The sequence below is a fragment of the Lissotriton vulgaris genome, chromosome 5 (assembly GCF_964263255.1).
Source record: "Lissotriton vulgaris chromosome 5, aLisVul1.2, whole genome shotgun sequence".
NCBI lineage: Eukaryota > Metazoa > Chordata > Amphibia > Caudata > Salamandridae > Lissotriton > Lissotriton vulgaris.
The window spans coordinates 577872286-577897179 of record NC_141693.1 but is presented as its reverse complement, the minus strand read 5'-3'; positions in this window follow the sequence as shown (position 1 = coordinate 577897179).

Here is a 24894-nt window from a genome sequence, read left to right as displayed (position 1 = left end):
ATCTAATCTGGATGTAGATGGATGGTTGGAGGGGGTCAGCCTTCCGCAGTGTCAGGAGGAAGACGTTGACTTTGTAAGATCTGAGATAAAAGAGGGGGAAGTATATAATCAGCTGAAGAAGATGGCAAAAGGAAAAGCTGCGGGCCCGGATGGGCTCCCTGTGGAAGTATATCACATTGGTGCGGAGATAATTGTCCCAGTTCTCACTTCTCTGTTTAACAAAATATATCTGGCTGGTGAACCTATTCCAAAGACTTGGCTGGAGGCCTCAGTTGCTTTGATCCTGAAGCCGAATAAGGACCCCCTGACTATTGAAACATATAGGCCAATCTCGCTGCTGAATACTGACTACAAAATCTTTGCAGGAGTTTTGGCGGCGAGGCTGTCCAAAGTAATTAAAACTATCGTGCATGAGGATCAGAGGGGTTTCATGCCAGGTAGGCAGATTAACGAGTTGACTTTTCAGGCATCACAGCAATAGACTATGCTACTGATAAGAAATTCCCGTTGACCATTGTAGCAATAGACGCCGCAAAGGCATTTGATCTAGTCAATTGGGAATATCTCTGAGATGTACTGTCCGGTTTCGGCTTTCCAAACAACTTTATCACCTCTATAAAAGCGCTGTACCTGAACCCAAAGGCAAAGATTCTTGTAAATGGGATGCTCACGGACTGGGTTCAAATATCAAGGGTACGAGGCAGGGGAGCCCCCTTTCCCCCTTATTATTTAACTTATATATTGAGCCATTAGTGATTAAGTAAAGGGCAGATCGTTTAATAAAACCCTTTTCTATAACAGATTTAGATCTAAAGTTCGCCTTATATGCAGATGACCTTTTAATGTTCACTTCCAATCCTGAGGTAGCAATACCTAGACTTTTTGACCATGCAGAAGCTTTTGGAGAGACCTCTAGATATAGAATAAATAAGGAAAAAACAGAAATCATGCAATGGAACCAGGAGGTGGTGTTACCCGAAGCAAAATTAAGGATGAGGTACCTTGGGATCCAGTTAGTCCAGGACATTACAGAGATATCGAAAGTTAATCTGGATAAGGTGTATAAGGATATTTGTGGACAATTGCAGCGTTGGTCCGGGCTCCCATTAAACATCTTCGGGAGGGTCAATCTTATAAAGATGATTATACTGCCAAAGGTAACTTTCTTATTTAACTCAATACCCTTATCTTTTGACACAAAGGAAGTGGGTAAACTACAAGGAAAAATAGGTTCTTTTATTTGGAACTCCAAAATGCCCAGAATTTCTGCCAAGAAGTTAAGGAGACAATTAAAAATGGGAGGACTGGCGCTACCTGACATTCTGCATTATGGCCATTCCTTCCATTTTAAAAATTTCAGGGTTATGGCAGGCAAGGCAGATGCATCTTTTTTGGGATGTTTGTTTCAGGCAATACTGCATGGTATCCCCCAAGGCTATAAATATTTTTTATTTAAGTTTGGAGACCCCAGATTTTATAAAACAGGTCAGACTAAAGGTTTTGGTTACAGCTCTGAAGAATTGGGTTTTTTCAGGAAAAAACTACAAATCCCATACTATGCTCCTCAGGCCCCAATATGGGACTCTCCAGAGACCCCAGAATGTCTTAAAGATCAGCTGTCAACCTCTCTTAAACTAGCAGGGTTGATGCAGTGGAGAGATTTACAAAAAGACCAACAGCTATTGGGGTGGGATTCCCTCTTCATGTTGACCGGAGGAACCCTTACAAGGTTTAAATATTACCAGCTATCAAGATGGTAGTCTACTGAAACATGGGATTGTACATCTAACCCGAAATTTGATTTTGTAAACAGAAAGGGGCGTTGGGATAAAGAGCTTTCTTTCTGGTATGAGGCATTGATGGAAAAAGAGGGAGTTACTGATTTGGAACTTCAGAATCTCTGGGGAAATGTTGAGGGATTGGATGGTAACAAACTGGTAGACCTGTAGGGGGATTCTTTTAGTCTGGTGAACGGAATAGTAAAGTCAGCTCCTCTTAAACGAAACCATCTGTTCACACTGTACAGGGTGTATTTTTCCCCAAAAAGATTGACAAGGATCACAAACCTGCAATATAGCTGTCCACGGTGTAAATCTCTAGAGGCAGATGACCTACATATGTTTGTTGAATGTCCTAGTCTCAACCTGTTTTGGAAAAAAATCGAGGGTTTTTTGGTGGATGTATTAGGAACACAGATTGAGGTGTCACCGGTAATGATATTGTTCGGCCTAGAGGCGGATTACCATTTTGACAATCTACAAACTAAATGTATTTTTTATGTGATGTTATTGGCAAGATGAGAAAAATGTAAAGTATGGAAATCTGAAGATGCTCCCATTTTTTCTGAATGCTTAAAGTATATTATATATATTGGTGAGTCTGATATAGCATGTGATAATTCCTCAGAGTTCAAGATCTGGGAGCTCCTTGTGGCATGGCGGAACAGATGAGAGCATTCCTATGATTTCACCTGGGTACTGTCGGTGCTTAATCCTCAACCAATTCGGGGACCGCCAAGTTTCAGAGGTTGAGGTGGATAAAGCAAACAGTAAACACTAGAGGGGGGTTTCTTTTCCTGCCTCCACTGGCATCAAATTCTGTGGCCGTAACATCGAGATGTCAGGGAGGGGGAGAGGATCTCCCCTTCTAGAGCACCCAAAATTGGTATATGAGGAATAAAAAAAAAAAAAAAAAGCATGACTATTACCTGGACTTTTGCAGGACTGCCTCAGTAGTCTGCAAGGGGTTAAAGGACTACCTATATTGTGCACATTTAACTGTACCACTGCTTGTCTCAATGCCTTAGTCATTCTGCAACAGCATATACAGTGACTGGGTTCCTAGAGTGCTAGTAGTTGACAGCAAGATAGGTTTATAAGCACTTATGTTTCAACAGAGAGATTAGATAAAGACGTGCTTCTGTCAGGAGGATTGTAGGAGTGGACAAAGACTCACAGTGCGATTCTAGACAAGCATGACTATTACCTGGACTTTTGCTGGACTGAATCAGTAGTCTGCAAGGGGTTAAGGGACTGCATACATTGAGCACATTTAACTGTACCGCTGCTTGGCTCAATGCCTGAGTCATTCTGCAAGTGCATAGACTGTGACTGGTTTCCTAGAGTGCTAGTAGTTGACTAAAGGACACGTTTATAAGCGCTTATGTTTCAGCAGAGTGATTAGATAAGGACATGTTTCTGTCAGGATGACGTTGGAGTGGACACGGACTCACAGTGTGATCCCAGACAAGCATGACTATTACCTGGACATTTTCAGGACTGACTCAGTAGTCTGTAAGGGGTTAAGGAACCATAAATATTATGCACATTTCACTGTACCACTGCTTGTCTCAATGCCTGAGTCATTCTGCAAGTGCATAGACAGTGACTGGTTTCCTAGAGTGCTACTATTGACAGTACAATAAGTTTATAAGCGCTTATGTTTCAGCTGAGTGATTAGATAAGAACATGATTCTTTCTGGATGATTGTAGGAGTGGACACAGACACACAGTGTGATTCCAGATAAGCATGAGTATTACCTGGACTTTGGCAGGACTGACTCAGTAGCCTGCAAGGGGTTAAGGAAACGTATACATTGTGCACATTTCACTGTAGCACTGCTTGTCTCAATGCCTGAGTCATTCTGCAAGTGCATAGACAGTAACTGGTTTCCTAGAGTGCTACTAGTTGACAGCATGATACGTTTATAAGCACTAATGTTTCGGCAGAGTTTTTAGATAAGAACATGCTTCTGTCAGGATGATTGTAGGAGTGGACACAGACTCACAGTGTGATTACAGACAAGTATGACTATTACCTGGACGTTTGCAGGACTGACTGAGTAGTCTGCAAGGAGTTAAGGAACCATATACATTGTGCACATTTCACTGTAACACTGCTTGTCTCAATGCCTGAGTCATTCTGAATGTGCATAGACAGTGACTGGGTTCCTAGAATGCTAGTAGTTGACAGAAGGACACGTTTATAAGTGCTTATGTTTCAGCACAGTGATTAGATAAGGACATTTTTCTGTCAAGATGATGTTGGAGTTTAGACGGACTCATAGTGTGATCCCAGACAAGCAGGACTATTACCTGGACGTTTGCAGGACTGACTCAGTAGTCTGTAAGGCGTTAAGGAACCATAAACATTGTGCACATTTCACTGTAGAACTGCTTGTCTCATTGCCTGGGTCATTCTGCAAGTGCATAGACAGTGACTGGTTTCCTAGAGTGCTACTAGTTGACAGTACAATACCTTTATAAGCGCCTATGTTTCAGCTGAGTGATTAGATAAGAACATGCTTCTGTCGGGATTATTGTAGGAGTGGACACAGACACACAGTGTGATTCCAGATAAGCATGACTATTACCTGTTTTTTTGCAGGACTGACCCAGTAGCCTGCAAGGTGTTAAGGAACCGTATACATTGTGCACATTTCACTGTAGCACTGCTTGTCTCAATGCCTGAGTTATTCTGCAAGTGCATAGATAGTGACTGGGTTCCTAGAGTGCTAGTATATGACAGCAGGATACATTTATAAGCACTTACGTTTCAGCAGAGTTATTAGTTAAGGACATGCTTCTGTCAGGATGATTGTAGGAGTGGACAGAGCTGATTTGGCGCAATAGAACAGGTCATCAGAGCTGCTTTAGAGCCAGAGAATCAGGTCAGCAGAGCAGTTTTAGAGCCAGAGAACCAGGTCAGCAGAGCTGCTGTAGAGCCAGAGAACCAGGTCAGCAGAGCTGCTTCAGATCCATAGAACCAGGTCAGCAGAGCTGCTGTACAGCCAGATAAACCAGGTCAGCAGAGCTGCTTTAGAGCCAGAGAACCAGTTCAGCAGAGCCGTTGTAGAGCCAGAGAAGCAGGTCAGCAGAGCTGCTCAAGAACCAGAGACCCAGGTCAGCAGAGCTGCTCTAGAGCCAGAGACCCAGGTCAGCAGAGCTGCTCTAGGGGCCGAGGACCAGGTCAGCTGAGCTGCTGTAGAGCCAGAGAAACCAGGTCAGCAGAGCTATTTAGAGGGAGAGAACCAGGTCAGCAGAGCCGCTTTAGATCCAGAGAACCAGGTCAGCAGAGCTGCTCTAGAGCCAGAGAACCAGGTCAGCAGAGATGCTTTAGAGCATTAGAACCAGGCCAGCAGATCTGCATTAGAGCCAGAGTACCAGGTCAGCAGAGCTGCTCTAAAGGCAGAGAACCAGGTCAGCAGAGCTGCTTTAGAGGGAGAGAACCAGGACAGCAGAGCTGCTTTAGAGCAGGAGAACCAGGTCAGCAGAGCTTCTCTAGAGCCAGAGAAACCAGGTCAGCAGAGCTGCTCTAGAGGCAGAGAACCAGGTCAGCAGAGCTTCTTTGGAGGGAGAGAACCAGGTCAGCAGAGCTGCTTCAGAGCCAGAGAACCAGGTCAGCAGAGCTGCTCTAGAGCCAGAGAAACCAGGTCAACAGAGCTGCTTTAATGGAGAGAACCAGGTCAGCAGAGCTGCTTTAGAGCCAGAGAACCAGGGCAGCAGAGCTGCTGTAGAGCCAGAAAACCAGGTCAGCAGAGCAGCTTTAGAGCAATAGAACCAGGTCAGCAGAGCTCCTCCAGAGGCAGAGAACCAGGTCAGCTCTCTACTACTCACTCTACTACTCAATCTCAACTACTCTCTACTACTCACTCTCTACTTCCCTATACTACTCACTCTCGACTACTCCCATATTCTCTACTGCTTACTCTCTACTACTCACTCCCTACTACTATACTACTCTCTACTACTCTCTCTCTACTACTCACTCTCTACTACTCTCTACTTCTCCCTACTACTCACTCTCTACTTCTCTCTCTCTGCTACTCTCTACTACTAACTCTCTACCACTCACTCTACTACTCACTCTACTGTTCACTATTTACTACTCACTTTCTACTACTCTCTACTACTCACTATCTTCTACTCTCTACTACTCACTCTACTACTCACTCTCTACTACTCCCTCTCTGCTACTCACTCTCTACTACTCACTCTCTACTACTCTCTGCTACTCACTCTCTGCTTCTCACTCTCTACTACTCACTCTCTACTACTCTCTATTACTCACTCTACTACTTACTCTCTACTTCTCTCTACGGCTCACTCTTTACTATTCACTCTCTACTACTCTCTATTACTCACTTTCTACTACTCACTCTCTCCTACTCACTCTACTACTTTCTATTACTCACTCTCTGCTATGCTCACTACTCACTCTCTACTACTCTCTCTACTACTCTCTACTATTCTCTACCACTCCTCTCTCTATCTCTCTCTATACTACTCTCTACCATTACCTCTCTACCTCTACCTCTCTACCTCTACCCCTCTACCTGTACACCTCTAGCCTCTCTACCTCTCTCTACACGCACACATATGCACATATATATATGCACATCTCTGCATTTATATAAGTATGTGTATATATATACATACATATATAAACATATATAAAATCAGCATATCTATATAAAAACAAATATACATGCATGCATACATATACATATATGCATACATATGCATGTTATGTACATGAAAGTTTGAAAAACACTAATAGAAGCAAACCTAAAATGCCACCTAATTACAAACAGAATTGCTTTAACTTAAACGATCGCAAGACCTATTGCATTTTCAATGCTTGTTTACTTTGGTTCCATCAAGAGGGCATTCATTCATTCATTTCAAAATCTTTATTTCGATCACGTGATCATAAAAGATGTACAGAATCATCACATCAATTAAAAATCTAGAAATGTCATTGTGTCATTAATATAAAATACATTTGAAGGTTAAAAACAAATAATAATCACAAGTGAGTACCATTACTTCAGAAAATATAAGTCTGTCAAGAGTCTACAGTCCTCTTTATCAAACGGGTTCAGGCATACCACATTGCGGTTAAGAATTTTGCGAAGGCAAACACAGTTGGTGGGGCCTGGTATGGGGTCAGGATATCTGTCTCCTCCAGCCAGTTCTGCAACCGGTCCAAAATTAGCCTACCGAAAAGCTTCTGTGATACATCGATAAGGCTTATTGGACGATAGTTGGCTGGGAGCAGAGGGGATCCCTTTTTAAATATTGGAACCACCTCTGGCCCAGCCAAGTATCCGGGACTTCCATCCCTTGAGGACCGCGTTGAATATCAGCAGGAGATAGGGGCCCATACCCCGGGTTCCTGCTTGAATAGGTCGCCCGGCACCCCATCGAGCCCCGGGGCTTTCCCTGTTGACAACCCCGCTATAGCTGCCCAAACTTCTTTTTCTGTAAACGGTTCACCCTCGAGGTTGTTCACTATCCTGTATTGGGGGGAAGTCGGGGCCTCATCCTCTGTTGCATACAGTGACTGGAAATGGTTTTGCCATATACTCGGGGCAATGTTGGGTTCAATTGCTGAGGGGAGATCTTCTGTTCCACTATTGACTACCCGCCAAAATGTACTAGAATCTCTGATGGCTAGTGCACTGGAGAGATCCTCCCAGTGTTGTTGGTCCCATTCAGCCTTGGCATTTGCCAGCAGTTTCTTGTGTGCCCGTCTCCTAGATTGTATCTCCCCCCTACTTCTGGACGCCTTTATTGCGAGTAGCAGTTCACGTTTGGAGTCCCGGCATGTAGCATTAAACCAGGTCTTCTTGTGTGTTCTGCTAGTTGTACCCACACCCTTTATAAAGAGATCTAACTCCATGGTGTTTATTAGATCTTCATGGGTCCGCGCTAACAGGTCTCTATTTTTCCCATCACCAAGTTCCTCACCAATAGCAAATGCTTTTCCAGTACTGGGGTAATTCTGGCATAGAGTTTAGCTAGCTTGTCGCCACTAGTGGCCAGTTTCCCCCACCTTACTCTCCTATGGTTGCTCTCTAGGAGAAGCCCTGGCTTTGGATTTTGTTTACCCCGTCCCATTTCCTCGATGCCCGGTAGGGCATATTCGAGCTCCAGAACGTTATGGTCACTATTCCGTCTATCAATAACCTTGAAGTCGATGATTTGTGACCAAGATGACAGTTGGACGAGGATATAATCTAATCTTGATTCGCTTCCAGCTTTATTATAGGTGCATTTACTTGGCATGTCTGACTTAGTGCGCCCATTGCAGGCCCTTAGGCCTTGATTTAGGGTGAGGGCGGTTATCTGGAGAGCGCGGGGAGTCCAAGCTCTTGGTGGTGGTGCCGCCGTGGCAGGTATCATCCATCTGGAATCCTCCTCTAGGGAGGGTCCATCAAGAAGGCCAGGCAGTGGCTCATAGTGTGAGTTTAGGTCCCCTCCAACCACATGGTGGAGCTCCCCTGGGATTTCACTCAAAAAGACGGAAAGTTCCTCTATGGTGTTTGATTCTCGTGACGTGGCTATAGGTCTTGAATACACGTTTATTATCGCCAGTTTAGAGGAATTTGGCCATTCTAAGAGGACAGCTAGTATGTTGTCTGAATCTACAGTTAGGCAGCTGGCCATACAGCCCAGATGGGATGCTACCCAGATTGCCAGCCCTCCGGACGGTCTTCCCCGGCCCCCCCATTTAGCTGGTTTTGAGAATACTGCAAACCCATGGCAGGTAAGCTCCTCTCGCGCCCAGGTTTCCTGGAAGAGACAGATACTTTTTGAATTGACGAAGGAAACCCATTCCTGACAATCCAATTTATTTCCCAACCCGGCTATGTTCCATGAGATCAGAAACAATGTTTGGGGTCTTATGGGTGGTGGCCCTATGTTGGAGTCGTTGTTCTTGTTTGTGCCACAATTGGCCATGGGATCAAATAGCAATTCCCCCTGACCTGACCGTGTATTACTGTCAGTGTCAAATACATTCGCTCTGAAATAGCTGGAATCTAGGCACTGTACAGGTTCTGTCTGTTCCCATGAAACTGGGACGTGTTCAAGGGGGATGGATCTATCGTCACTATCATCTATCAAATGGGAATGGAGCTGGTCCCTCCCTTGAAACTCGAGCTGTCAGTCGGCCATTTCAAGGCTGCTGTACCTATTGTGAGTAGAAAGGTAGGCTGGGTAGTGGATTCTATGGGGCCCAGGGATTCCTCTCATTCTACCCCCCATCCGCCCCTCCTCCTAGTGCTAGTCTCCCATCCTTCCTCTTCACCATATCAGGGTAGATATTCGGGGACCGTACTCCTATAATAATGTGGTTCCCTTCTCTCTCTGCGATTGCTCTCCCATTCTGCCAACATTTCCTGGTGGTACCCCCATCTCTGATCTTCTGATGTGTATATATTCGATGGGTAGAAAAATAAGAGAGGGAGGGACTGGATGTTGCTCCCTTGGTCGTCAGGGGCCCAACTGCAGATGTAGGAGGCTGTGCTCGGTTCTCTGAGAGTGACCAGGACACAGTCACCTCTAATTGTTTTTCTCGTATATCCCACCTAGGTAGCCCGTCTGACCATGAGAACCTCACTAGTTGTGCCTTGTGGAGGAGGTCTATATATGGACAGCCAGCTGATGACTTTATTTTTAAGAGAGGCGGTCGATTCTATAGCCATGGGTTTTAACTCAGGCACCCCGCTAGGATGACTGTATAGGGGGACGCCTCTGGTGGTAGATTCACAGGTTTGGTTTACCGGGCGATATTCTGTGTGTTATCTGGAGGTTTTAATTCGCTCTGTGGTTTGTCCAGGAGTGTGGCAGTATCTTTAGGATGTGTAGTTGTGTTTGGGGGTGGGATCGATGCAGCCTGGGTTTTTGCTGGAGGGATATTTATGTTAGAGTTAACCAGGGGTTGGGGGATCTTATGTTGGTTTAGTTTGGGTTGTGTGTCCTGAGGAGTGACCGGGCCCTTTTTCTTCATCATTATTATTTGCTCAGTTCCCTTTTTGGACTTTGCGTCCGGGACCCCTTTGGCTCCCTTAATATTTAGTTTCAGGGAGTCAGCTAGATGGACTGTAGATTTTTCAATATTAACCAGCCTTGCTTCGATCTTTATCATACGGGCCTTGAGAGGACTTAGGAGAGACCAAAAGAGTGTGCCTATATCTGCCAGTGTGATATCATCACTAGAGGATTCTGTGGAAGTATTGTTAGAGCGAGATGGTGTGTCCGTGGGTGCAATGACTTGGGGTGGGGCCACTACGCTGTCCTTGTCTGATTGGGCAGAGTTGGCAAAGTTGGTATCGCCAACACTGACATCATCCCTTGCGGGGTTGGGCTTAGGGGTTTTTAGCTTTTTCCCTCTCTTGTTTTGGCCCCCTTTCTTCCTTTTTTGTATAGCTCCTTCCCTGGCTCCCCTTGTGAGATCAGTAACATTCTCACTGGTGGTGGCTGTGAATGCGTGGAGTTCGGGGTTTGGGAGCGGGGTTTGAAGTGGGGTTTGGGGTATTTGGCCTGTAGGTAGGGTCATTAGACTCATGTCCACAAGGTCACTAGAGGCCTCCATTGTAAAGTCTGGGTTAGTGGATGATTGGTTAGTCCCCGAAGCCCCCTGACCAGAATTGTTGGCTTCAATCCTTCCATCAGGAGTCTTGGCTAGAGTCATTGGGCCCATTGATGATCTCCTTACCCAGTCAATTTCCTGAGAAATGCGTCTCTCAAGTACTGCAATGTCCTGTATCAAAAGTGATCCAGCTTTCACAAAATAATTGTCAATGGTACCTTTGATAACTCCTACCACTGCCATTGAAGATTTACTCCTGGTTTCCCTGGTACACATTCTGAAGTCTGGATGATCCGTTCCTTATGTAGGTTGAGTGGATAGGGTTGCCGACTTGGGGGAATGGCCCAGTCCCAGTCTCTCCCGTCCTCGAACGGCCTCAAACGGCCCGCCCTTTGCCCGGGCTTAGCCCCACGCTGAGTCCCGCGTGCGCGGGAGTGGACGTGATTTAAATAAGGAGTTGGGGGCGGGAAGAGACACCAGGTGCGCTGGGATGGTGTAGCGCTAAGCACCCTGGGTCTCGCAGTCCCGGCCCCAAAGACGCAGTGTGGTGATCCTCGTGGGTTAACCTCCATTGGGAGGACAGTCCAGTCCAGGCAACAGCGTCTGCAGGCAAAAGATATTCTCCTCAGTCCAAAGACCGCGAGCCGTTTATCTGCTGCAGGGGAGCTGGGGGCGGGAAGAGACACCAGGTGCGCTGGGATCGTGTAGCACTAAGAGCCCAGGGTCTCGCAGTCCCGGACCCGTCAGTGACAGCCCAAAGACGTGGTGTGGTGATCCTCATGGGTTAACCTCCGTTGGGAGGACGGTCCGGTCCAGGCAACAGCGTCTGCAGGCGAAATATATTCTCCTCAGTCCAAAGGCTGCGAGCTTGAACTAGGATGTGTCAGGGGGCCTCTGTGAGGGGCTGTAGGTCACGCTGAAATTCAGAGCCGCCGCTTTCTCCCGGACCGTGGCCATGAGGCATCCAGCAGAGAGCCGGGTACGATTCGAAGCACCAGTTGCACGAGCGTCTCTCTCGGCACAGCAGCACGCGCACAGAACGCACGGTCAACTGAGATGAGGGCATTCAGATGTGTCACACCTTTGCCATGAATTCTGAATGTTAGCACTCTAGTTGGTAATTAGGTCTCTGTGGTAAAGCTTCTGCTCACCAGGGAATTCTGCTGCTAGTATTCAAAGTGCATGTTTCAGTCTGCATGTTAGAATTTTTTAATGAAATAGAAGAGGATTTGAAAAGTCAAAATGTGCCCTGATTTTTATTTGTGCAGCACTAATCATAATTTCTATGGCAAAATGAAGCCCCTCATTTTGTTCCTTTGCAAATTAAATGTTTTAAGTGATACCACTTTATTCCAATCAAGATGGCTTCAGTTGTGCTATACTTTTGTAAGGCTGTTAGCACTATAGTTGTTCTTTAGAACACTCTGGGAAGCTGTAGTAGAACACAAAGGAATCAAACACCCTTGTTGGATGTACACATTTTACTGAAAATGTCAGACTTCATTCTCACATGACTGAGAAAGATAATGTGAATTTACAGAAAATATGCTTCAGTTTAGCTCATAGATCACCTTCCAAACCTCTGTGGGAAAAGCATGAGAAAACAGTTTTCTCTCAAACATTATTCATGAGATCCCAGCAGGTAAAATCCCCTTAGAACACACCACAATTCCTAAAATGACTATGGTACCATCAACAAATGATTTATACTGTAATTAAAGTCATAAAACTGCAATGCTTTTTAATGAGGTGCTATAATGTATATTGGTCCTAGATGGCTGCAAACACTTATTGGATGAAGTGCTGACAGCCAATAAGATCTCACGATGAGATGTGTTGTTAGGCTCCGCCCAGATATATATGTATTCTTTTCCTTTAATATCTAAAAAACGTGATAGATTTACACAATCTAACCAAAAGGCATGAGTGTGAACCGAGGACTACCTCTTTGCCAAATTTGGTTTTATTCCGTTCAGCAGTTCGGGCTGTAGCTGCGATTAAAGGTTCCTATGGGAAATTGCTTGGGGGACCACCCTTTTTTCTCAGCCCCTGCTTCACAAATTGCCTCAAGACTTTCAGGATAGGAGTGGAGCGGACCTGGCCATTAGTTTTGAAAATTTCACGAAGATTCGTCAGCCGGCCCCAAAGTTATTCCAAATAGAATGTTGCTGATTACCTATGGAAAATAGGTCCTAACTATAACTACCTACTGGGGAATGTGGAAACTGTAGCATGAACTTTCACAGCAGTGCCCATCAGAGGGTAAAAATTAGGAGGTTTACAGGGCACTACATGGACCAGCATGCTCAAAATTAGCCTAACGAGGTGCCCACCAGGGGTCAAACAGTGTATATTTAAACAGCAATTATAGTGTTGGGGTGCTGGCTATACCTCAAGTTGCTGTGGCTCCCCTCTGACGAAAGTCAAGATGTGACTGAAATGCATTAGAAAATGCCACTTTTTAAATAAATTCTTTTAATTACCAAAAGTATTGAGGCTCGTTCCTTTCTCAGGCAGAGAGGGTTTGAAAAAAAATATGTGTGTATATATATATATATATATATATATATATATATATATATATATATATATATATATATATATATATATATATATATATATATATTCTTGTCAGAAGTACACAGTAAACACGCTCTCAGCGGCAGCCAGAAAAACGCAAAACAAGATCAGTCCAAGGGTGTTTAATCACCTGTTTTTTTTTATCAGTCCAAGGGTGTTTAATCACCTGCTACATGTTTCGGCTTCTCACAAGCCTTGATCACGCAAATGACAATGATGTGAAAAGAGGTTTAAATGAAGTAAATCAAAAGTGATAGAAATGGGACTGCGGGACAAAAGGTAGGCAGACATCTTGTAAGTAACATACCAGTTGAGTCATGTAGGTAACCTGAGAACCATGATGAGCGAGATTCATAAAGCAAATACTACATGCAGACCAACATTCGGAAATGATATTCAATCCATATCAATGTCACGAAATGCAGAAAAATTATAATAGTGTATCTCGAAACGCTATTAGTCCTCCGCAAATTCTCGCATGAAAATGCATGTACAACAATTTGGAAGGAAAAAGTGTTACATCATGAAATATTTATGCGAGAATGAACATGAGCCGTAATGCAGTGTTCGTCTGTAGGGGCGCGGGATCACCCGGGGGAGGTGGAAGGTTGCTTGTGCTGTCTCTGCCATTAAAGTGACAGCACCAATTTACGCTGGCCAAGTGAACATGCCCTGTGGATGAATAAAGGGCATGACATGTGCATGCAAGTTACAAGACAAGTGCCATGGTGCGGTAAACGAGACAATGCCGTAAATGACGAAGGCCAGATAAAATGCCCTGTGCTGGATGCAGAAATAAAGGTAAAATACCTACAGGGCAGTGCTGTAGTCCCAGGTAATCAGGAGAGTGGAAGTCAGGTCTTCACATCATTACCCAGTGCCTGCATTAAAGTCTGTGATGTGTTCAGTGATGCCCAAGTGGGCATGCTCTTTAAAGTGTAGGCAGCAACATGAGGGTTGGCACGCCCTGTGCAAAGTGCTGTGAGGGACTATGTTCCTGGGGTGCTCTGTAAAAAAGAGAACAGTGTTAAAATCAGACATGACAACATCATGTGCATGCACTCATAAACAAATTCAACAACATGGAGAAATGCGATTTCAGATCGAATTGTGGGCGAGAGAAAGAAAAACTGCAGGTCTATGTATAATCATCTTTCAGGTGAACAGCTAGTTCTTCATCGTGATTTAACCCTCCCGGGGCCTTGGTGTGGAAGGAAATGATGTATTTGGATTCCATCTGCCTCATTTTGAGTAGTCTGTTACCACCCCTGGGGTTCCTGGTTACCTGCTCTAAAATGAAGAATTTCATCAGAGAGGGATTGGAGAAATGTTGTTCACTGAAATGTCTGGCCACTGGGTACTTGGCATCTTTGTGAACAATGGCACGATAGTGCTCGAGGATACGTTTTTTGGCATGTGCGGTAGTACTGCCAATGTACCATAGTCCGCAGGGACATACAATGACATACACTACGAACATGGTATTGCAAGTGAGGAATTGAGCGTTTTCCTTGCTGACCCCATTGTATGTAGCCTTCTTGATCGAGGTGCTGTATCTGCAGGCCGTGCAGTGGCCACACGGAAAAAACCCTTTCAGACCAAGATCTTGGCTGTTGGGGTAAACCGTGATGTGACTGCAGACACATAAGTCCCTGATGTTCTTGCCTTTCCTGTAAGTGATACTGGGCCTGTCCGCAATGAGATGGCCGATGGTAGTATCACTTTTCAAGATATTCCAATTCTTGGCTACTATTTTGTGTATTTTTTTTACTCCCTATTATATGTGAGGATGAGCCGTGTGTTGTTTTCATCACACAATGTCTCTTCAGAGGGTTCACCACGAAAGATATCATTGCGTGGAACGGAGTCAGCCCTGGTTTTGGCTTTCTTGAGAACCCAGGCTGGATAATTCCTCAGTTTGAAACGTTCCATCATTTCGGAAGCAGCTTGTTGGTAACTGCTTTCCGTGTTGCAGTTTCTTTTTGCCCTCAGCAGTTCCCCATATGGAATACTCCATTTGAGTGGTTCCGGGTGGCTGCTGAGGGCATGGAGAATACTGTTGCCTGCAGTGGCTTTCCTAAAGAGAGAGGTGTTGATTGTGTTGTCCTTGATGTCAATTCTGACATCAAGATACTCAGCCATCTCCCTGTTGATGTTGCTAGTAAGTTTGATGTTATGATTGTTGTTATTGAGGAGGTCAATGAAGCATAAGGCTTCATCTTCTGTACCCTTCCAGACCATGAAGAGGTCATCAATGTACCTCCACCATGTAGCTATGTGGCTCACTTGTTCAGTCAAAGATGGGTCCGTGAAGATCTTCTGCTCCCAATGTCCCATGAAAAGGTTCGCGAAACTTGGGGCAAAACACAAACCCATCGCGGTACCAATCTCTTGTTTATAGATAGCACCATCAAAAAGAAAGAAATTGTTCTTCAGGCAAAATTCCATCATTTCGAGGAGCATTTTGCTGTGCTCCCTGAGACGTAGCGGACGCCCATCGAGGAAGTGCTTGCAAGCATCCAAGCCTTGCTTGTGGTCTATAATAGTATAAAGTGCTTGGACATCCATGGTGATGAGTAAGTAGTTCTCATCCCAGGTTAGATTGTGAAGTTTGAACAAGAAATCTTTGGTGTCTTTCACATAGCTTGCCAGCCCCTGGACCAAGTCCCTGAGATAGTGATCCACATATTTAGAGACGTGCTCTGCCACACTGCCCCTGGAAGACACTATGGGTCTACCTGGAGGGTGGTCCATACTTTTGTGGATTTTGGGGAGTAGGTAAAGCACTGGTTGGGTCGGATTGTCATTTTTCAAAAACCTATGTTCCTCCCATTCCAATATGCCCTTATACTTCCACCCACTCAGTTTATCCCAAAGTTCAGTTATACTGTTGTTATAGTGTTCAAAAGTGGTGGCAATGTAGTAGTTGCCTTCCGAGAGCTGTCTCTGTGCCTCTGCCACATATTGTTCTCTGTCCATAATGACAATGTCGCCCCCTTTGTCGGCGGGGCGTATAACCATAGTCTTGCCCTCTGTTAGGGATTTCAGAGCTTTCCTCTGATTGAATGTCAGGTTATCTTGTCTGGGTCTGAAATTTCTCTTGTTGTTTCTAAAGATGTTTAATTCTTTGTTGACACATTCATGAAATGTGTCAATCGCGTCATGGGCCATCATGGGAATGAAGGTGGATTTGGGCTTAAAGCCAGAGGCAGCACTGCAGTCTGTGGAGAAATTGGCTTCAATAAGAAGCTGGGTGTTGCTGCTGATTTCAGCATCTTCTTCCTGTGCACTGGTGCTTAAGGTCAAAGGCCCCCTATCGCTTTCTTTCTCGAGTTTTATGATGTTAATAAGGGCGTCCACATCACCTATCATGAAGGGATCCTCTTCATGAGCCAGTGGTATCGGTGTGTGTTGCTGCGCCGCACCCCCCCCCCCCCCGGACCGTCAGCTTATGTCATTTTTTAAGTTTTAATTTGCAGACATATTTGAAAACATTGATCCTGGATTCGCTATAGTTAAAGGACATGGACGGGCAAAAGGAAAGGCCCAAACTGAGAGTGGTCAGTTCAGTCTCAGTAATAGTGCGTTTGGATAAGTTAATCACAGTTTTTTTTGCCGTGTTGTCATCCATTATTGACCTTTCTTGGAGCGAGTGTTGACTTTTCCCATGTTGCCCCTTGCATTGCCTCCTCTCCCGCGGTTCCTGCGTTTCCACGTCCTCTGGGTCGTCCTCGGCCTCTCGGTGTGCTGGGTGGTGGTGGTGCCGGAGTTGCCTGATTCGTCCGTCTGCTCCGGCGCAGATGACGATATTCATCTAAAAAATTCGGCTTCCGTGCTGGGGTGTTAACTTGAGTAGTTTCCTCTGTAGATACATTCGAGACATCTGATTCGGTCTCACTCGTTACTGTGGAGTCTTCTTCACCCCTTGTTGCAGCCGCCGGCTGGGTATTGTTGGCTGTGTTGGCATATAGATGATCGTATTTCCGGCAAAAGGTCAAAATCCTGCCCGTGTCATAGTCTTTGTAGTCTCTATCCAGTTTTCTTTCTTTACAAGCCTTCATGTCCACCTCATAACGTTTGAGGCGCTCCTTCATTTCTGAGACCAATTTCTTGACATTTTCTTCTTCCGCATGTTTACTTATATCATCCATTAATTCTGCAATTTCTTTCAATAGTCCATCTCTATCTAGCCATGCGTACTTGACCAGAATTTCCAGCTTCTTTCTAGAACTATTGGCTGAGTTGACTGACCATTCTGCCAACATGTCAGGATTGGGTGCCTCATAGGTGGGAGTAGTAAAGATACGTAGCCCCATCGGTACCATCTCTTGATCTATATAATTCTGTAACGTTTTTGCCTCCCACCACTTGGAGATTTCTCCTCTATTTAACTTTTCTAGCTTGCTGATTTTGTATTTAATAGTTTGTGGAGGGTCCTTTCTGACCACACTGGTGGTGGGGGCCCCCTTCTTGGTCCTAGCGAACAACATGTGTGCTGCTGCCCTTCTTTCATCTTCTTCCTCCATGTTAGGAATGCCCTGGGACTAGATGGCTCTCTGTAGCGTATGTTGGCTGCCTCCCTTTGTTAGATGCAAAGTTCCTCCTGCTGCGCGATACTGGAAACCCGTAAGCGTGTGTGTAAATATAGACGTGGGAGATCACTTGGCGGCGAGGTAAGGTTTCACCGCACGGCGTGTGTTGTACCTTTCGGTCTAGAAACACCGATGCTGAACAACGGGAGCACAAGCGCTGGGCAAAGCTGCAAAGCGCGCTGCGCCATTAACCCAGGGGAAACGCGATGCCTGATAGCGTGAGCCACCCAACACCCCGCTCCCCTAGAACGGACACAGAACCCATAGCCCGCGTCAGCGCACTCACCGCTGTGTATCGCCTTCTCCTTCGCACCTGATCGAAATCCAGTAACTGTCTTTTCGTAGCCGAGCCAGGTGCAACCTCTAAATTATAAATTCGAAAAAGGTGCTCCACGGGTTGTTGTTAGGTCCTGGTCCCCAGTCCTCTTTTGCTGACCATGCCCAGATACATCACATGACACCCCGGATATATAAAAAGGAGTCCTACCCTTGTGTCCATGCTTGTTATTGCTACCTGGTGGTTCCTGCATTCTGGCTCCGGTGTTTTCTGTTTGATGGCTGTTGTCTTTACACGGGCTCGTGTGAAGAATTGGAGGATTCCTGCTGATTACAAGTTATTCCCCTTTTTTCCTTGCTACCCTCCTTGCCCCAGTCCCTGCTTATTGGTCTTCTCCGTGTTTTTTCTAATCCTGCCCCATTCCTTAGCGAGGGTTCGTAGTTAGTCAGCGTTCTTTAGTTTATTCCCTTCCTTTACTTAGTTTAATTCCTTATCCTGTTTTTGGACCGTGGGGGTTTAACATTCAGGGGCCCCTGTCTGTTATTTGCCCGCTTTCGCTGTCCTCCCGTTTTGGAGACGCGGAGTCCCGGTCGAGAGAGCGCTACCAGTCCGCCTCGTTATGCGGAAGTGACGTTTTCGTCCATTCCGCGAAGCAAACCCGGCTGGGTTTGTTTACTTTCCTTCCGAGCGAGTGGAGGAAAAGACGCGTTCTCGCTGATCCCTCATCTGATTTAGTAGCGCCCAATACAGAGGGGTTTTTTCAGACCCGTAAAAGGGGTCTGTTTTTTACCCAGTATCTCCTCAATTGAACCGAACCAAACACCCTTACTTTGCTATGTTAAGTCCTGTCAGGAAGTGCCTGAGAGATGTTATCTCGGGGGTGTACTGATGGACAAACTCCTTGAAGCTAAGCCTGCTTTATCTTCCGGTAAGTGTCTGTGACAGTATATGGTTGGATATCGGTGTTGTGTTGCTAAAGAAGGACTGGGGATTGTATAATTACAGTAGGGTGTATTTTGTGTTCCCCTATTCTTGCAGGTGCAGAAGAAGGAGGCGGGTGAATCTTTTAAACCAAGATAAACGGGTGGAAGGTTTGGTTACCTTTTTGTTTCCACCCTCTTTTCTGGTTCAGCAGCTTACTCATGTGTACCATTCAGTGAGTGGTTGGTCAGCCGGGGAAGGGGACTGGATTATTCCTCGTTCCTGCAGTGTGTGGGTTGGGCAGGAGTCCAACAGAATAACAAGCCCACGTATTAATACACTGCCCGAACTTGGATGGACGAGGCAGGAGGAGGGGCTATGGCGGGCGCAGAAGCTCCCTCCATGTTAGATATAATGGGGGCCCTTGCTGCATTACAGGCGCAAGTACAGGAATTAAGACAGGAGAACGTAGGGTTGAGGCAAGAGCTGGTAGCTGTAAGGGCTCAGGCCCAGGCACAACCTAGAGCGCAAAATCCCGTTATACATCCGGCTACCTTTCAATATGGGGGAGCAGGACAGAGTAATCCCGGGGAGGGACACCTGTGGCAATTACCGTAAATTCCCCTATTCCTGTACCTCTGGCCCCACCTGAACGGTTTTATGGAGACAGCGGGAAATACGGGATGTTCATGAACCAGTGCCAGTTACACTTCATATGTAGGCCTGGTGCATTTCCAGACGATGCTGCGGAGGTGGCCTTTACACTCTCATATCTGGCTGGTACTGCTGCACAGTGGGCTATCCCCTTAGTGGAAGGAAATGACCAAGTATTGAGAGATTATAATGCTTTCAAGGAGTTGATGAGGGGATTGTTTGCCAAGCATGCGTTCATGCAAGCTAGTGATTCGGAATTACTGAAACTACGACAGGGGCGACAGGATCTTCTGACGTATATCGCGTCTTTCAATAGATTGATTGCAGAGACACATTGGCCTGCTGATAAGCGGACGTCTTTATTCTATCAGGGTCTTAACGACGATCTGAAGGATGTGGTATCACAAGTCGTGGATCCCCCTGAAGAGTGCGCCGCTTTCATTGACTTAGTGGTTAAATTGAACCATAGGTTGGCAGAGCGACGTGGTGATCGTGGTCGTTTCCAGGTGTCCAGAGGGAGCTTTGTAAAGACCGAGGTGAAGCAGCAACCCAATGAAGCCAAACCAGAGCCCATGGAAATAGGAGGAGTCAGGGGGCCCCTCACACCTGAAGAAAGAAAGAGACGTAGAGATCAGAACTTATGTCTCTATTGTGGACAGGGGGGGCATTTCGCAAGGGAGTGTCCCGTTAAACCTTCTGGAGCTGGTTATGGCAAAAAGGTGGCATATGTAAATGTGGAAAGGGCACACCTAATCCTGCCAAGCAGAGCTCAATATGAGGTGTTGGGGGCAGTGGATGTGGCACCCCGACATTTTGTAATTACAGCACAACTTCTATTCGCAGAATATCAAAGGGTGCCTGTTTCGGTATTATTGGATTCGGGGGCCACGGGCAATTTTATCGACATCTCCCTAGCAGAGAAGCTTGGCGTGCCTTGTCGGTATAAAGAACAGCCAGAGCCGGTCCGAGCGATAGACGGAACTGAGTTGTCATCAGGGTGCATCACTAGACAAACCCTGCCGCTTCGCTTGTTATGTGACAATGGTCACTCGGAATGTGTGGTGTTTGACTTGATAGACGCGCCTTCCTTTGGATTGGTTCTGGGGGTACCTTGGCTCCAGGAGCACAATCCTAGGATTGATTGGGTACTTCGGCGTGTCACTCTTGATTCGCATTATTGCTTGAAGCATTGCTATGACGAGGCTAGTGGGAAGGTCCCTCCACTATATTGCGCAGCCATGGAAGAGAAAGGAGTTCCGAAGCAGTACGTGGAATACGCCGATGTGTTTGACAAGGGTCGTGCGCAGAGTCTGCCGCCACATCGGTCGTTTGACTGTAAGATAGACCTCGTGGAAGGGGTTCCCCTGCCTTGTAGTAGAGTGTATGCACTGTCTGAACCCGAGGAAAAACATCTCAAAGAATATCTGGATGAGATGTTGGCGTTAGGTTTTATCCGTCCCTCTTCTTCGCCTGTCTCTTCGGCGATCTTTTTTATACCGAAGAAAGAAGGCACTCTTAGGGCGTGTGTGGACTACCGGACACTGAATAAGGCCACTATTAAGAACAGGTACCCTCTTCCACTCATCCCCGTGTTGCTGGATCAGCTCCGCAGGGCCACAGTGTTCACCAAGTTGGACTTGCGTGGAGCATATCATCTGATCAGGGTGCGGCCCGGTGATGAGTGGAAGACGGCTTTTAAAATGAAACATGGGTTGTATGAATACTGTGTGATGCCGTTTGGCCTGTGTAACGCGCCGGCGGCGTTCCAGTATTTCATAAATGAGGTCTTGAGTGAACATCTGGACAAGACAGTGATTGTCTACTTGGATGACATCCTTATCTTCTCGGAGACTGGAGTAGACCATCCCACTCATGTGCGACAAGTGTTGCAGAAGCTGCGGGAACATCGGTTATATGCCAAACTGGAAAAATGTCAGTTTGATGCGAAAGAGGTAGAGTTTTTGGGGTTTCTCATATCTGCTGATGGGATCCGAATGGACCCTAAAAAGATACAGGCTATTCTATCTTGGCCAGTGCCCACTACGGTGAAGCACATACAGGTACTTTTGGGGTTCGCCAATTTCTACCGGCGTTTTATCACTCACTTTTCGGATATTGTTGCACCTATGACCCGCCTGTTAAGAAAGGGGGTGTCCTTTGAGTGGACCCCGGAGGCACAGGGCGCTTTTCAGTTACTGTTGGAGACTTTTACAACCGCGCCAGTACTGGCTCATCCTGATCCGTCATCCCCCTTTTTTGTAGAAACGGATGCTTCTGCTTGTGCAGTTGGTGGGGTTTTGTCCCAGAAGGAGGGAGGCACAGGAGATATGCACCCTATTGCTTATTTCTCGAAAACATTGTTGCCGGCCGAACGGAACTATACAGTAGCGGAGCGTGAACTTTTGGCGGTAAAGTTGTCGTTTGAGGAATGGCGTCACTACCTCTGGGGGGCCCGTCATACCGTTACCATCTATACAGATCACAAGAATCTAGAATATTTTAGATCAGCCCGGGCCTTGACACCGAGACAAATGCGATGGGTCTTGTTTTTCAATGAATATGATTATGTAATCACCTACAGACCTGCCGCTCAGCAGATTAAATCTGACGCTTTGTCTCGGATTCATGTCGACCCAGAGGAAGTGAAGGCAGGGAAGGAAACTAGACCTATGCTTGATGTGAGTAGGATTGTGGGAGCAGCTTCGGTGGAAGAATTCGCTTCCAGGATTAAAGAACTTTTGCGCAATATGGACTTGGCCCCGTGGTTGCGCTTATCACAGGTGGTGGCTAGAGAGGGGTTGTTATATCAGGGTGACAGGTTGTTCATTCCCCCAGAGTTGAGACCAAGGGTGGTAGAATGGTGTCATTCCTCCTCTTTAGTTGCACACCCAGGAATTGGGAAGACAAAGGAGTTGTGTCTGAGGTGGTTTTGGTGGGATACGGTGGCACAGGATATCCAGAAGTATGTGACAGCTTGCCCTGTGTGTGCCATCAACAAGCCCTCGCATAGTAAGCCTGCGGGCCTTCTTCAGCCGTTGGCAGTACCCCCTTCCCCTTGGCATACGGTTAGTATGGATTTCGTTACGGACCTTCCCTTGGTTTCTGGCTTCACTGCTGTTTTTGTGGTCGTAGACTTGTTTACCAAGATGGCTCACTTTATACCGCTCCGTAACATTCCCACAGCGAAGGAGATGGCCTGGGAGTTCTTGGTTTCGATAGTGCGGTTACATGGGTTGCCCACCGCGGTCGTCTCAGACAGGGGTGCGCAGTTTGTGTCTCACTTCTGGAAGGAGCTCTGTCTGGTGCTTAAGATGGATGTACGTTTGTCATCTGCATACCACCCCCAGTCAGATGGGCAGACGGAACGCACCAACCAGACAATGGAACAGTATTTGAGATGCCTGACTACGTCCCTCTCGTGTGACTGGGTGAGGGCTTTGCCTATTGCTGAATTCGCATATAATAACAGCGTACATTCGGCCTTGGGTATGACGCCATTCTACTGCTCTATGGGATACCATCCTAAAGCCCTGGCCATTCAACCCACTGGGCACTTGCCAGCCATTGATGACATCTGTAAACGTTTGGGAAACATCTGGGAGGCGGCCAGGGGTTGCTTAGAGGATGCTAAGGAGGATATGAAGGTACAAGCTGATCGCCATAGGGTTCCAGCCCCTGGTTATAAGGTGGGCGATCAGGTATGGTTGGCTTCCCGTAATGTGAAACTACCGGGTTCACGTAAACTACAACCCCGGTATGTAGGCCCATTCCCTGTGGATAAGGTAGTCAACCCTGTGGCGATAAAGCTCTTACTACCTTCGGACTATAAGATCCATCCCGTGTTTCACACCTCCTTGCTGAAGCCTTTTGTTCCCACAGATCAGGTTCTGCCCCCTCCTGCCCCTGTACTTGTGGATGGCGAAGAGGAGTTTGAGGTACAGGCCATTCTTGATTCAAGGCGGAGACGGGGTAGGTTGTATTACCTGGTGGATTGGAAGGGGTATGCCCCGGAGGATAGGACGTGGGAGCCAGCTGGAGGCGTACATGCGCCTCGGTTGGTGAGGTTATTCCATAGACTGCATCCCCGGAAGCCAAGACCTGTGGGGAGGATTATCGGGGGGGGTACTGTTAGGTCCTGGTCCCCAGTCCTCTTTTGCTGACCATGCCCAGATACATCACATGACACCCCGGATATATAAAAAGGAGTCCTACCCTTGTGTCCATGCTTGTTATTGCTACCTGGTGGTTCCTGCATTCTGGCTCCGGTGTTTTCTGTTTGATGGCTGTTGTCTTTACACGGGCTCGTGTGAAGAATTGGAGGATTCCTGCTGATTACAAGTTATTCCCCTTTTTTCCTTGCTACCCTCCTTGCCCCAGTCCCTGCTTATTGGTCTTCTCCGTGTTTTTTCTAATCCTGCCCCATTCCTTAGCGAGGGTTCGTAGTTAGTCAGCGTTCTTTAGTTTATTCCCTTCCTTTACTTAGTTTAATTCCTTATCCTGTTTTTGGACCGTGGGGGTTTAACATTCAGGGGCCCCTGTCTGTTATTTGCCCGCTTTCGCTGTCCTCCCGTTTTGGAGACGCGGAGTCCCGGTCGAGAGAGCGCTACCAGTCCGCCTCGTTATGCGGAAGTGACGTTTTCGTCCATTCCGCGAAGCAAACCCGGCTGGGTTTGTTTACTTTCCTTCCGAGCGAGTGGAGGAAAAGACGCGTTCTCGCTGATCCCTCATCTGATTTAGTAGCGCCCAATACAGAGGGGTTTTTTCAGACCCGTAAAAGGGGTCTGTTTTTTACCCAGTATCTCCTCAATTGAACCGAACCAAACACCCTTACTTTGCTATGTTAAGTCCTGTCAGGAAGTGCCTGAGAGATGTTATCTCGGGGGTGTACTGATGGACAAACTCCTTGAAGCTAAGCCTGCTTTATCTTCCGGTAAGTGTCTGTGACAGTATATGGTTGGATATCGGTGTTGTGTTGCTAAAGAAGGACTGGGGATTGTATAATTACAGTAGGGTGTATTTTGTGTTCCCCTATTCTTGCAGGTGCAGAAGAAGGAGGCGGGTGAATCTTTTAAACCAAGATAAACGGGTGGAAGGTTTGGTTACCTTTTTGTTTCCACCCTCTTTTCTGGTTCAGCAGCTTACTCATGTGTACCATTCAGTGAGTGGTTGGTGAGCCGGGGAAGGGGACTGGATTATTCCTCGTTCCTGCAGTGTGTGGGTTGGGCAGGAGTCCAACAGAATAACAAGCCCACGTATTAATACACTGCCCGAACTTGGATGGACGAGGCAGGAGGAGGGGCTATGGCGGGCGCAGAAGCTCCCTCCATGTTAGATATAATGGGGGCCCTTGCTGCATTACAGGCGCAAGTACAGGAATTAAGACAGGAGAACGTAGGGTTGAGGCAAGAGCTGGTAGCTGTAAGGGCTCAGGCCCAGGCACAACCTAGAGCGCAAAATCCCGTTATACATCCGGCTACCTTTCAATATGGGGGA